Raw genomic sequence first — 15,822 nt, 5'->3', positions numbered from 1 at the left:
AGTCAATACTTTGTTGTTTGGAAATTCACTCGCAGAAAAGCTAAAAACAGCTAAAGAGGTCGAAAAAGTTGCCAAAGACCTCGAGAGATCCGCTGTATCGACGACTAATCCAAAAAGGACTCAATCGTCATATAAAAATAATGAAGCTCCAAAAGACGCACGAACTCCTAGATCTTCGGGCTCCAATTTAAACTGGAAGGGCTCTCCCAAGAACAGTTCATCGAGCAGGAGGGGAGGGCAAAAGCCTCAGTATTCGAGAACCAGCAACAGGCGATACAACACGAGGAGATAGAGGTAAATTTTTCAGGTTGGCTAGAGTATTATGAAAAATCTTGAGAAGAAATGATTTCGAACCGTTTTATTTTAGAATCAATAAAAGCATATAGGTTGCCTTTTTCCAGCAAACCGCACCAAAACAAAAAACCGTCCGAACCTCTCCTGGCAGTGGAAGAGAAAAGCAAAACTCAAAAAGCGATTGAGTTGCTAATAGAGAAAAATGTCGTTTCTTTATGCGTTTCCACTGAGGAGGAATTTTTATCTCCTTACTTTTTAAGGCAAACACCTGATGGAAGTGACAGGTTCATACTTAACCTAAAAGCACTCAATAAATTTATTGACCCACCACATTTCAAAATCGAGGACATAAAAACAGCCCTTCGACTTGTGACGAAAGACTGTTATACGGCCTCTTTGGACTTAAAAGATGCATATTTTTTAATACCCGTAGCAGAAAATGATCGAAAATTCCTCAGATTCTCTTTCGATAATAAGATCTATGAATTTAATTGTGTGCCCTTTGGGCTTTGAACAGCACCGTACACTTTCACAAAAATTCTAAAGCCAGTAGCCCAAGAACTAAGGCAGCAAGTGATTACGATCGTCATATATTTAGACGATATTCTTTTTATTGCGCAAACTGAAACCGAATGTCGCAGCAAATCCAGCAATAAAATATGGATGGTTGTATACTAAAAGGCTGGAAAGAGAAAAATATTTGGCACTTAAAAGGTCCAATGGGAATTTTAACTCGTCATTGATACTCTCAGACAAGGCAAAAGAGGACCTCAGCTGGTAGCTCGATAATATACAACATTCTAGTCATAAAGCCCACGGATGGTGGAACCAGGAAGAACAAAAGCACCACATAAATTATCTAGAGCTCAAAACAGCATTTTTTGGATTAAAATGCTTCGCAAAAGAAACTAAAAATTGTGAAATACTTCTCAGGATGGACAATACGACAGGAATCTCACACGTGAACAGAATGGGGGGTTTTCAGTACCCAAAACTCACACAGCTCAGTAGAGTCATATGGCAGTGGTGCGAGAGGCGACAGATTTGGGTTCACGCTTCGTATCTAAGGTCGGAAGAAAATTTAGAAGCCGATGAGCAATCAAGAGTCGTACCGAGTGAAACAGAATGGGAGCTCGTAGACTGGGCATTCCAAGAAATCAAGAAAAAATTTGGTCCTATAGCAATACACCTTTTTGCATTAAGGAATAATGCTAAGTGTCAAAAATTCATATCGTGGCATAGGGACCCATACTCTGTTGGAGTAGATGCTTTCACAATGAATTGGTCCAGTCATTTTTTCTACGCTTTCCCACCTTTTTCCACCTAGCGTACAAGCATGGCGGGCAAATAATTTGAATTCAAATTTAAAATAACTGTGCCGGAACGAGCAGTAACTGCGTTACTACATAATGTGATCTATTCGGACGAGGCAGCTCGCACAATTACGATTGAACTTCACTATAGGTAAGTTCGTTCAGTCGTTCAATTTTGAACAACAAAATTCAAGAATTGTCAACTAGAAAGTTAAACTTTCAAGTAAAAAAGATTAATTTTTAAACAAAAAGCTTCATTTACCACCGAAAATACGAATTTTCCATAAAATTTAAGAATTCTGAATCAAAAAGTTGAAGCATGAAAGAAATTTATTTTTAATTTTTTAAGAAACCTGTTCAACTTTAAACTTATTTGTCAAATTTGTAACCAAAAAGATTAATTTTCTACCGAAAAAGACGAATATTCAATAGAATTCTCCACCTAAAAGTTTAATTTTCTTTAAACTATAATAATTTTAAACCGAAAAACAAATTTCTAGTAAAATATTTCAATTTAACAAAAAGATTAATTTTTACTTAAATTTAACCTTTTTAACCAAACAAAAAAAGGAATTTTCAACAAAACAGTTTAATTTCCAACCAGAGCTGAATTTTTAACTAAAATTTTGATTCGCCAACCAAAAAATGCGTTTTTAAGAAAGTAGGTCAACTTTTAAACCTAGTTGGTAATTTTTAAATAAAAATATGAATTTTAAAATAAAAAGATTAATTATCTACCGCGAAGTCTGCTTTTAACTGAATTCCAGAATTCTGAATCAAAAAGTTAAAGTTTAAACTAAAAAAATGATATTAACGTAGGTGTTTTTTAAACTTATTCCTAAAAAAGATATTAAAAATTTTATTTAATGCTTTTCTAAAAATTATAAACAAGAAATAAATAATAACTAGCAAATAATAAATACAAGTATAGAATTTATATTTTCAAATCTTTTAATGATTTTATCAAGATTTCGCAAATATTGCGCAATTTTTCAAAAATATTTCCAATATTTCGTAAAGATTTTAAATATTTAGCACAGACTTCGTATTAATCAATGAGATTTCAAAGACTTCAATGATTTCATAAATTTCTCAAGTATTGCTAAAGGTTTAAAAAGTATTTGTAATATTTCGCAAAGATTTTCTAAGATTTCAGAAAAATTTCAAAAATGTCAGAAAGATTTCGGATAGATTAAAAATATTTTGTAAAAATTTCAGATGGATTTCAAAGAGTGTACAAAGGTTTTAATAATCTGTCAAAGATTCATTAAATATTTAAATATCTTTACAGATATTATCAGATATTTCAAAAATATTTCAAATATTTCGCAAGGATTTCAGAAAGATTTCAAATATTTTGCAAGGATTTCAAAGACACCAAGGAGATTTCGCATATATTTTTATGATTTTCCAAACATTTGAACTATTTTTCAAAGGTTTAAAATATTTCGCAAATATTTCTAAAGATTTCAGAAAGATTTAAAAAGATTTAAATTATTCCCTAAAGGTTTCATAATGATTTAAAATATTTTTCAAAGATTTCACAAAGATTCCAGAAATATTTTAAAAAGATTTCAGTGATTTCCTTATGATTAAAAAAAATTCACAAATATTTTGTAAAGATTCCAGATGTATTTAAAAGATTTCAATGCTTTCCCAAAGATTTTACTGATTTCACAAATATTACCAAATATTCCAAATATTTTTTAAAGATTTTAATATTTCTGAAATATTTCTGATGGATTGAAAAGATTTCACAGAATTCAATGATTCCAATATTTACACAAATATTACCAAATATTTTTAAAATATTTAAATGATTTCCCCAAGTACTTTAAATATTTCAAATATTCCGCAAATATTTTGGACAGCTTAAAAATATTTAATAAAAATTTCAGATAGATTTCAAAGTGTGCAAAAGGATTTCAGTAATTTCCCGATGATTTCAGAAAGATTTCAATAATTTTACAAACTGTGCCAGATACTTTCAAATTATATTAAATATTTTGCAAAGATATGCAAAGATTTCAGAAAGATTTTAAAGGATTTTAATTATTTGCTAAAGGTTTCAAAGATTTCACAAATATTACCAACTATTTAAAAAATATTGAAGAAATTATATATCAGAAAGATTTCATAAATATATTAATTATCTTTATAGATTTAAAATATATAGTACAGATTTTGGATAGATTTAAAAGATTACAAAGATTACACAGGTACTTCAATTATTTCACAAAGCTTTTAGTTAGATTTTGAAAAGAATTCAAATGATCCAATCATTCGAATTCAGAGGGGATACAGAGGAGATACAGTGCATACCGTGGATTGTTTAATGTTAAGTAATTATTTGTTTATTAAGCTAAGATGAGCTATTTATGATTGTTTTAAAATCGAAATATTCCTAGAATAATAAATGCTTATAGGAGTACAAAGGACCGGTGCTACTTAGCTAAACGAGTATAGCTTAGTTCTAAATGTTTCACAATTAATATCATAGCAGATAGTACTGAAAACGGTGGCGTTTCCGTAAATGGAAAGTTACGAGAGTCATTAGTAACGAGAGTGCTTTATCATCACTTAACAAAAGACAAAGAGAAATTATTTCAGAGCTTTCTACATTTATGACAAAACAGAGATACATACTTCTCTCTGTATATTTTCTTACTATGTTAAGAAATTGATGAAACGGTAAAAATAATCGACAAACCTAAAATCAACATTTACTTTGGGATAGAATTATTTGCAAAATGAAAAATCGACTTTTATACTCAGAAGGATAGCGTGCACCCCTCGGAATTTTCTATGAATTAATACTTTACCGAGTAATTGGTCATTACTAACTTTGAAATATGCTAAATTTATAAGATGCACTTTGCAACCATACTCGAGAAAAACTGCTTTAAAAAATCCAGGCATTTCAGACTGACCGCGATGCTAGTCTTTAATATCCTAGTTAGATCAGGTGCGATAGATTTCTTTTATTTGCAATTTTTGTAGTAAAATAAAATAAAATTGCACCTTAAACATCTATTTTTTTAGAAATTTATTATTTTTTTCTTACAAGGGGAAGGCCTCAGGGTCGAAATTTAAATCGAGGTCGTGTGAGCATAATTGTAAAGATTATCGAATTTCATTTTCAACGTATTGCGGATTTTTTGTAATTGGGGTCTTGAAAGTATGGATTTTTTTGAAAATTGCGGCTCCGTCACTAATTCACGACATAGTCTTGCGTCCGCTGCTGTGTGGTTCGAAACATTTGTCCAGATTTTGTTTTTACATTATTAAAAATTTAATATATTAATTTAATTAAAATAATTAATTATTAATAAATTTATCATTATTAATAATAATTAATAATAATTATTTATACTTTTTTCTCCTGATTTCAAGAAAAACTTAAACCACGGGAACTCATTTTTTCCATTGTTGTTAGAGTTGATACATAAGTGTTTTCAAAGCGAAAAAATGATGGAAAGTCAAGAAAATTCTGCTTGTAAAAAAAGAGCATGAATTTCATATATTATATGATAATTCATAATATCAGTTATTGACAAATTTCTTTGAATTTTTCTTTTCTACTTTCTTCATGCAATATAAAATGTGGGAACTATTTGATATGATTAGATTTTATTATTAATTGCATGTTATAGCGATGCTAATGTGAATAATATAACTCGGATTTTTTAATGGTATGAAAAAAATTCTAGCCAAAAGATTCGAACCCCACAGCAGTGGAGTCGCAAAGAGAAACAGCTACCACCATGCCACGGCCGCTTGGTAAGAGGCGTGCCGCGTGACTGATACTAGTTAATCAGTGAAGGCAGCCGCAATTTTAAAAAATGCATATTTACAAAACTGGGCCTCAATTACAAAAAAGCCATAAGACATGTCGAATGAAATTTGATAATCTTTCTAATTATGATCACACGACCTCGATTTGAATTTGAACCATGAGGCCTTCTCCTTGTTAAACAAAACTAAAACCAATTTTTTTTGCTTCAGGCGACAACCGGTTTTTAAGAATATATTTCAAAATCCAAAATAGCATTTGTTATAAACAAGTAATTGTTTGAAAATTCTTTCACGAGGATTAGTAGTATTTGGTTATTTAGTTCTTACAAAATTTAAAACGTTTAGAAGCAGAACACGTTTTTTGATTCAACAGATGAAAATTAATAATTAATTTTTTATGTTATGAAAAAATTTTATGAACGATTACTCCCTGAAGTCATTTAATCGTGTAATGAGTATAAGGCCATTTTCTCACGAGATCTATCTATATCATTAGGCAGTGAAACGTATTTATCATATTTCTTTATCATATAATGAGTAAACATTGTTTAAACGAGCCTAATTAATATTTCAAGAAATGGAGGTTGTTGGGAGACAGAACCCTTATAAAATTTCTTTCCGCAGGTTTTCATAAAAATAAAGATCTCCTGAGAATGAAGGTTTTCATGAGGTAAGAAAATTCAGTCGGAAGGATAGGGATCGTTTAACGCTCAGCACTCAATTTGCCACGTTAGATGATACTCCTTGTTACAATGTAGCCACTTTTCTCTCGTGCTTTACTATGTCTGGAATCTAGACCCAAGGCTTGCTTTTTATGGGCCACTTTCCTTGTAAAATAGCTGCATCCTTTGTGCAGATGAAGGTACGCAGCAACTCACTTTCTTACAAATGAAGCCGGAAGAACTCGTTTTAACGCTCTTGGCTTCCAGGTCAGACTTTCCGAAAACTTTAATTTGTGCTGCATCCCGGTGCTGTGTATTTTTCAAGCTAGAAATAAAAATAAAAAATAAGAATGGAAATACAAATAATCCTCACACCTGAGGTGCTAAGAAGATTTCTTGAAAAGTATTCTTTATACTCGAGAGGCTGAGGACAGAACAGAAAGTTTGATCGCTCTTCAGTTTTCCGAAGCTAATTGTCTTCGGAAGATTGAGTCGCTCTAATTGAAGTGTAGCGTAGCGTAATGATTTGATAGATTTGAAAATAATTTTCTATCGACATTGAAACGGTTGAATCATAAATAATTCTATCTTTAAATATAAATTCTGTTATATTAATGCATTAAAAATTCTTAAAAATTAGAAACTGATTTATAAAGTTTCGAGAGAATTTAAAACAATTTGAAGGAAGAAGGACATTTTTCAGATGGACTTATAATTGAATTTCATAAGAGACTTATAGAATTATCTTCAGCAGAGTTTATACATTTTGAAGATTTATATACTTATAAATAAAGTTAAAATCATCATTAAAAACTTATTCAGATAGGAAAAAGTCTGAAAATCAGTGAAAATTCTAGGATTTTGGGAAACGTTTTTAAACATTTTTAAAAATATTTGAGTGTATTTTGAAAGATTTTAAGGATCTCAAAAACTTTCAAAGGTGTTTGAAAGGCTTTGAATTTAAAAATTAAAATTATTTCATGAAAAAAAAGATCCTACTCCATCTTTACTCCATTGGGAAACGAACCGCAAAACTTCTGATTTCCGGTCAGGTGCTTTTCCAATTAAGCTATTAGAAGGATCAGAATAAGAACTCTTAATTCAAGAACATAACGCTAATTTTTAGCTAGGTGTTAATGGAACAAGTAATTATTTAAAAAATTTTTTTAATTTATCTGCTATATCATCAGAGATTGTACCGTACCGACAGCAGATCAACCCTCCAAACCATGAAGGCAGAAAATCTACACAATATCGATCAAGTTAAGAATCTTCAATAACAGAAAATGCTTAACGTCTTGATAAGACTAGATGGAAAATAATATTTTTAAATTAAAATTATTTCATGAAAAAAAGGATCCTACTCCATCTTCACTCCATTGGGAATTGAATTGGCTTTGAATTTTTTATGGTATTTACCAAAATTCCAAGGCATTTTTAACTTATTTCAATCACTTGAAGGGATTTTCAAAGTTTTGAAATTTCTTCTGGTATTTTAAAAGATTTCAAGACATTTTAAATTAATTGCAGTAATTTAATAGGATTTCAAACAATTCAAAAATATTTCAGGGTATTTTGAAGTATTTCAAGGTATTAGAACAAATATGAAATATATTATGGTATTTGCAAAGATTTCATTGCTTTTTGAATTAATTTTAATAGTTTCAGGGGATTTCTAGGGTTTTGAAATATTTTAGGGTATTTTTAAAGGTTTCAAGTAATTTGCAATTCATTTCAGTTATATAATGGGATTTTAAAGGATTTAGAATATTTTAGTGTATTTTAAACTATTCCAAGGATTTTTCAAGGGGTATTACAAATTTTGACTGATTATAAAAGAATTTAAAGGATTTTCAATATTTTAGAGAATTAAAAAATATTCCTAGGGATTTTTTATTGATTTCAATCATTTAAAGGTATTTAAAAGAATTTGAAGTATTTTGGGATATTTTAAATGATTCCAAATAATTTTCAATTAATTCTACTAATTAATTAGGGGTTCGGAGGATTTAAAAGATTTTACGTGTTTTTTAAGATTTGAAATCATTTTCAAGAGATATAAAACCTTTTGAATTATTTTAAATATTGTAGGGAATTTAAAAATATGCCAATAAATTTTAAATTGTTTTAATAATTCGAAAATGATTGAAAGGATTTGAATGATCTCAGGGTGTTTTAAAAATATTTTATGTTATGTTCATATAATTTTCGTATTTTAGTTGGATTTCAAAGGTTATAAAATATTTTTATCATATTTTAAATTATACCAAGGAACTTCCAAGAACTTTAAGAATTGTTTTAGGATTTCACAAGATTTCAAAGGAATTAAAATATTTGAGGAAATTTAGAAATATTCCAAGGAATTTAAAATAATTTAAATTATTTTAGGGTATTTCAAAATATTCCGACGTATTTAAATTAAATTGCATCAATTTGAAGGGATGTTAAAGCTTTTGAAATATTTTTGGACATTTTAAAAGTTTCCTTTGAGTAGTTTTTAATTCTCTTTACGAATTTAATAGGATTTTAGAGTATTTAAAATATTTTAGGGCATTTCAGATTATTTCAAGGAATTCGCATGAGCTTCAAAATATTTTTTCATAATAAATATAATAAAATATTTTTTTATGGGATTTTAAAAGATTTTCTAGGAATTTAAATATTTTAGGGAATTTTCAATAATTCCAAAGAATTTTTGGTTGATTTCAGTAATTTAGTGGTATTTTCATGTATTAAAAATATCGTAGGGTATTTAAAAAGTTTTAAATGTATTTTTAATTGATTAAAACCATTTTAAGGAGTTCAGAAATTTTAAAACATTCTAGGTCATTTTGAAAGGTTCCATGATATTTTTAATTGCATTTAATAATTTAAAGGAACTTCAAAGGTTTTTAAATATTCTAGGGTATTTTAAAAGATTCCTGGGAATTTTCAAGAGCTTCAAGAAGATTTAATTGATTCATTAGAATTTATTTCGAATTCACCCTAAATTATGATTAATTTTTCCGGAATTTTTATTCATTTATCCTGAATTCTTTTTTAAATTCTTTTTAAATCTCTTGATTATTTTAATGCACATGAATTCTGCTTAATGCCCTAAATTCTACTAAATTAAAATTAATATTTTGATTTTTTAAAGGTTTTTCTTTAATTATTTGTTAATTCTTTTAAAATCGCCAATTCCTAGGTATTTCATTTAATTCTTTTAAATTTTCTTGAATCTTGCTGAACTTATTTAAACATTACTGAATTCAATAAAATTTGAAAAATTTTTTGCAACATTTTCAATTTACTTAATATTTTCGAAATTCACGTAGAAATTTTATAAATTTGTCAAATCCTCATCATTTCCTCAAGTTTTTTTTTTAAATTCATATGTACCTGAAGTTCCGAACGTTCAAATGAACCAAATATTTTTCCACGTTTCTATTTTCCCCGTCAATATCGTTCCAACTGTAATTTGAAATATGCAATATAATTCTTTTCTAATAATAAATTATTTACAATATAAATAAACAAACATTTAGCAATTTTTTTATTAAAAAGTCACCAGTTAAAAATTTCGTTCATTTCAACGTTCAGAACTTCGAGCACATTAAATTCACGTCAATTTTACTGAAATAATCAGAATTTGTTTCTAATTCCTTTAATTTACCTTGAATTATTTCGAGGTCTTACGAATCAAATTCTTTTACATTTAAAAGAAGATTAATTTTAGTATTAATGCACATAAGTCACTTTTAGTAACTTTTGGTTTAAATGTGTCACTTTTTCACTTTTTGCAAATAAATTGGTATGTGGTAGTCCTGAAAGCAATACATTTATAAATATAAATTTTGTGTTATTCAATTTATAAAACAATTTATGTTAAAAATCTTACAAGGTTAGAATTTTAGTCGTTGATAATGAGTGATCTCAGAAAATAAAAAATTATTATTGGAAAAGTCAAGGAATTTTGAAGATTAAGATTTGTAGCCACCCTGTGCTTAATGAACTTTCATACTTTCGAACATAAACATTTTGGACGTTCTTCTATGTAGGAGTTCATTAAAATCTTGGACTACTAATATTTAAAAAAATTATTTTCAATTAGTATAATCACTAAAAAATTAAAAAACAGTTCTATGGAATTAGAATTAAATATTTATTTATGCTTATAAACTAATACTACTGAAATAGTCTTTAACCGGTTTACTTTTGTATTTATTTATAATATATTTTATGTTTGTAAATATATAATATATTTAAATAAGTTAATGAGACAATTGATATAAAATGTTTCAAAGTTGAAATTATGCAAAGTAATCTGTTTTTTATTTATTTAATAAGCACTCATTAAATGAATGGGTATACAGTATTAGTCAATTATAAATTCACTATCACGATAGATGTAATGAGTCATCATTATATGCATTTTATCACGGCTACCTTTATAATTTTATTTGTATATAACATTGCAGAACGTTACATCCCTTTAGTATATAAATTAACGTAAATGACGCTATTAAGCGAAACGATTCTGTTAACTTAATGTTGCAACATTTCATTAAAAAAGTAATATTTTTCGACTCTTATTTTAAAGTTTACTTTTGAACCTTGAAACATGAATTTTTAAACAGGAAAAATTATTCTTAATTTACATTTTCACAAATGTAGTTCTGAACCTCCCACCACTATCCCTGTACGATCTAGTCTGCATCAGTGGCTGACCAATTAAAAAGAGGTCCGAAGAGCGGGAAGCCCTTTTTTGTTTGAATTGAGTATTTAAGCATCACGTGATGGGAATGCGTTGGAGAGAATATTCTATTCGTAAAAGTAAGTCATGAATATACGAACAGTAATATTTGCTAAGTGTACAATATATTTTCTCAGTCATGTTTCATTCTTTTTTCGATTGAAAAATTTTTAGTTTCATGAAATAAAATAAAATATTAAAAACTTGAGGATAGAGTACCCGATTCCGATCAAGTCGATCTGATACAGTAACTACAAATTTTGGATATTTTAGCTTATTTCGTAAACCTGATAGGTTTTCAACCGATAAAAGGTGAAACATAAATTCTATTATTGAAAAATATTACCATTCAGATATTTATAACTTACTTTTACGTTTAGAATATTTTCTGCAAAACGTCGAATGCATTCCCATGTCAAGATGTACCAACTTTGCTAACCTTCCTGACATCTTCACCTATCCTAGCATGATCGTGAAGTCATGTGACAATACTCAATATTCCGCGAAATGTTTTACTCATTTTTTGATTCTTTTGTATTGATACTTAGTTGGAAAATTGTACAATTTCAAGGAAATGTTATGTTTTTCACAATATTTGGTTACCTTTCCGTACGCCAAGAAAAACCCTTAAAATACACTGACATGTGTGGTAGACATTCAAGTCAAAAGGACGCACTTTTTAAAAGAGATTTGAATTTTTAACTAAGAAAGATGAGTTTTTCAACTAAGAAATCTTTTAGCCATAAAGATAAGTTTTCATTCCAAAAAGACGAATTTTCAACACAGCAGCACATTTTCAAAAAAAAAATGACTCTTTAACAAAATATTTGACTTCTCAAAAATAATTAAAATTGAATAAAAATAGTTGAATTTTTAACCAAATAGTTCTATTTTCCACTCAGATAGATTAATTTTCAACCTACAAAGATGAGTGTTCATCCAAATAGTTGAATTTAAACAAAAATAACAATTTTCAACTAAAATGTGCATTTGAAAATCGGGTAAATTTTCAACAAAGTAATTTAATTTTTAACAAAATAATTTAATTTTAGATCAAGCAGTTGAATTTCTCATTAAAATTATAAATCTCCAATTTACAAAAATGATTTTTTAACAAAGAAGATTAGGTACTTGCATTTTTAATTAAAATAGATTAATTCGTCACGAACAATATAATAATTGGCATTTCAACCCTTTTGATTATTTTCCAATTTTTTAAAGGATAAATTCTCCACGATAAATGTATTGCTCGTTATTTTAATTCAAAAGTATTACAATTTTGATTAAGAAATTGTTGAGTTTGTCCAAAGAGGCGTATTTTCAAAAATATTAAATCGTTAACCAAGAAACTAATAATTTTCAACAAAATAGTTACATTTTTAATGAAAAATATGGCTTTCGAAGTAATTAAATGAATTTTGAACAAAAAAGCTCAACTTTCAACCAAGTAGTTAAATTTTCAATCAAGAAGATTAATTATGAACAAAAAAAGAACGAATTTGTAACAAAATAGTACATAAAAAATTTAATAGTTAAATTTTTAACGAAAAACTATCCATTTTTAACGCAAAATAGAATAGTTGAATTTTCAGTTCAAAAAATTAATATAAAAAAAACGAATTTTCGACTAAACAGTTTAACCTTCAACCAGCGAACTGAATTTCTAACAAGTTAGTTTAACTTCCAACTAAGCAGTTACATTTTTAAACAAGAATAATTAATTCTGAATAGAAAATGTACTGATATATTTTTTAGGAAAGATAATGGTTTAGTTATATTTTAAAATAGGAAAATAATTTTTAACTAAAAAACATATTCCAACAAAATATTAAACTTTTTAGCCAAAAGAGATTAATTCTGAGTCCGTCTAGATTAGTCCGATGTAGACAAAAGAAAAAAAGAAATTTGTGGAGAACTTCAATACAAAAAAAGTATATATGTATAAATTGCAATAAAATTTCATTTAGGGAAAACAATATTCTTAATAAAACGTCAAAATTCAAAAATTAATATAATAATTTCATACTACGAATAATAAGAAAGGACACAGAAATTGCAGCAAAAGTTTGCTAGTTTTTTCTTGCGCTGACTTCAAAATTATTTATAATTTTCTAACTGGGAGGCGATTATGTAATTTTATTAAAAAAAATGAATTCACCTTTATTTTCACCGTTCAAAATGGCCAATTATTAGTTGTAAACCTGTAAAATTAAATTATTTCAAAAAATAAAACATTAAAAATGAGAAGTAATTTTAAATGGCAAATATTAAAATATAAAAAATTTATACTTTAGGAACTTGAAATTTAAACAAATCCGAAATTCATTTAAGACTAAAAACAAAATAGTCGCGAAGAATCATTATATCAAAACTCTTTTGCACTCAAACCATCAAAAATGCATATTATTTTTAGCAAATTAAACTGTTTATAAATTAAAAATTTTCAAATAGTCAATTATAATTTTTCAAATGCAACCAATTAAATTTTATCCAGTTTTAAATTAATTAATTTGAGCATTAAATATTCTAAACCGTTTGGTTTTAATTTTAAAGGCTTGATAGTTGCAGATTGAATATTGAATTTTTTTCTTTAAACAATTCTATTGACAATTGAATAATTGCTTAAATTTTTAATAGCTTCAATTTTAGAATTCTGCATTTTTATGATAAATGCAAAATTTTCAATTTCTTCTTTTAATAAGTTCAGACATTGTAGTTAAAATTTAAATGATTGCATTTCTAAAAGTATAATTAAAATTTTTCAATGGTTAATTTCTTAACAATTCAATTTGACGTGAAGTAACTCAAGTAGTTTAAATTTTGAAATTTAGAATTAAATGATTGACTTTTGAAGAGTATAGTTAAAGATTGAAAAATTTTTTATTTCTAACTGATTAAATTTACTATTACAATACGTCGAGACGAAATTTTTTTCAGTTGAAGATGAAATTCGGATTTTTTTAACTTTTAAGTTTCGGTAGTAAACATTTTTTTATATTTACCATCTCAAATTACTTTTTATTTCGAGCATTTTTTTAGAATAATATAATGTGAAAGGTTTAGAAATTAATTTTTTCTCATTTTGAATGACGACAATAAAGGTGAATTTATTTTTGGATTTTAGAAAAATTTGTTTAATAAATTTTTATCTTAAATGTTAAGTTTTTAAATTGATTGAAGATGTAGATTTCCAGAATTTCAGAAGCTTTTAATTAGAGATAAAAAATGCTCATTCCATTCAATTTCAAATGATCTTTTATTTTAAATTCTAGTTTGAAAATATTCCATTTTTAACGTTTTGAAATTGTCCTCTTTTGACATTTTAATCTGAAATTAACTAACTCTTTTAATTTAAAACTATCAAATTTTAAATGGTTTAGTCATAAATGATACAAGTTTAATTCCTTGTTTCATTCCATTCAAAATATTGTGCTTTTTTCCAAATTTGACCTACCTAAAATATTTGGAATTGAAGTGTCTTAAATTTAAAATCATTTCATAAATTTCATATTTTAAATGCTTTAAATTCAAAATTCTGAAGAATGAATGATCAATTGAAATACGATATTATTCCATTCTTTATTTCTGTTTCCATTCTTAAATTATTATAATTCTATAATCCTATTCAGATGATTATTCTCCCTTTCCTAAATTATTTTGTACCGTTTAGCGCTTTTTTTAAGTCTGTCTTTTAAATTTTATAGAATAGTTCACTAAAAGTGCAGGCGAAAATCTTGGAAAGCTAATTTGCTTTGTGAAACTTCAGATTCTTCATCTAATACGTTCCAAGTATGATTTTGATACTTTCAAAGCTGAAGAAAGGATATTTTTCAGTCAGATCCTCCCTATTATACTCCTGAAGACTTACGTTTTCCACTTTGTACATGGAAGATTCTTCTGCCTCGACTTTTGCCCTTCGGGGACATGAAATAGTCAAACGAAGTTTACAAATCGATTTTTTTCTTTTTGTTGCAGGTGAGTTCTATGGATTACCTTTGTCAGTGGTGGCAAGAATCGTAACAGGTATCCATGTTCTGAAAGGTAGTGTACCCTCCATGTACTTTGAGATATTGTATCTGGCTTGGTCTTACCTACTGCATTGTTGAACAAGATACCGAGATATATGTACTTCCGAGTGACTTATTGCGTTTCACTTGAGAAAGCATCGTATAGTGCGTTAAGAGAAAGCCTGTCTATTTGTATCTATCGAATCTTGGATTGCAATCAGGAGAAGGAAGAGCAAAATTTCAGAAATTACGATCTGGAATTTAGATCTTAATGATAAATTGCTGCGCTTCTTTGGAAACAACCCAACTAATTAAAATATTTCCAAATTTCCTGGTCACCCCCATTTAAAAAAAAATCATTCAAAACAAAAAAGAATGTTGTAACCTATTAAGAGGTTAATTAAGTGTTTCGAATCTCCTTTCTCTCCACTCTAGTATCCTTTCCTATCCTATCAGATAATATTAGATCCTGTCTTATCAGATCATGTCCTAGCAGATCATGTCCTATCAGATTCTGTTCTAGTAGATCCTGTCCTATCAGATTATGTTCTAGCAAATCCTGTTTTATCAGATCCTGCCCTATCAGATCCTGTCCTATCAGATCCTGTCCTAGCACATCTTGTAGTAATAGATCCTGCCCCGCCAGATCCTGACCTATCCGATCATATCTGACCATTCACTCTACTCCCTTCCGCGCGCACCTTATTCACCTCCACCTATACCTCTTTCCTCATCCTCACACAAATTGCCATCCATAAGTCCATTCCCATCAATTGCATTGTCACCCCTTCCCTTAGCTACCCATCCCTCCCATATTTATGCTACCATCACTTCTTCTACTCCCCTCCCCACACTTCTGCTACTTCTCGTCATAGCACTTTCTCTAATTTCCCACTCCTTACTTCCCCTACCTTCCTTTACCCACTTCCATCATATTTCTGCCCCTCACTTCTTCCTTAATTCTTCTCCTCACTTGCTTTAATTTACTTCCACTCGCTTCACCATCTTTCTCTCCC

General features: G+C 28.1%; 1 protein-coding gene across 1 annotated transcript in view; it reads left to right on the top strand.

Annotated features, from left to right (window-relative positions):
• Positions 1 to 233: 233 nt before the first annotated feature.
• LOC117181543 (disks large 1 tumor suppressor protein) overlaps positions 234 to 15,822 on the top strand; it is a 1,257,521-nt gene continuing 1,241,932 nt past the window's right edge. The window contains exon 1 of the mRNA XM_033374344.1: positions 234 to 294. The gene's annotated coding sequence lies outside the window, so the exon portion shown is untranslated. The remainder of the gene's footprint in view (positions 295 to 15,822) is intronic.

Source organism: Belonocnema kinseyi, chromosome 10 (genome assembly GCF_010883055.1).
Source record: "Belonocnema kinseyi isolate 2016_QV_RU_SX_M_011 chromosome 10, B_treatae_v1, whole genome shotgun sequence".
Taxonomy (NCBI): Eukaryota; Metazoa; Arthropoda; class Insecta; order Hymenoptera; family Cynipidae; genus Belonocnema; species Belonocnema kinseyi.
The sequence above is the reverse complement of the archived record's forward strand: the minus strand, read 5'-3'. Positions and strand labels throughout refer to the sequence as shown.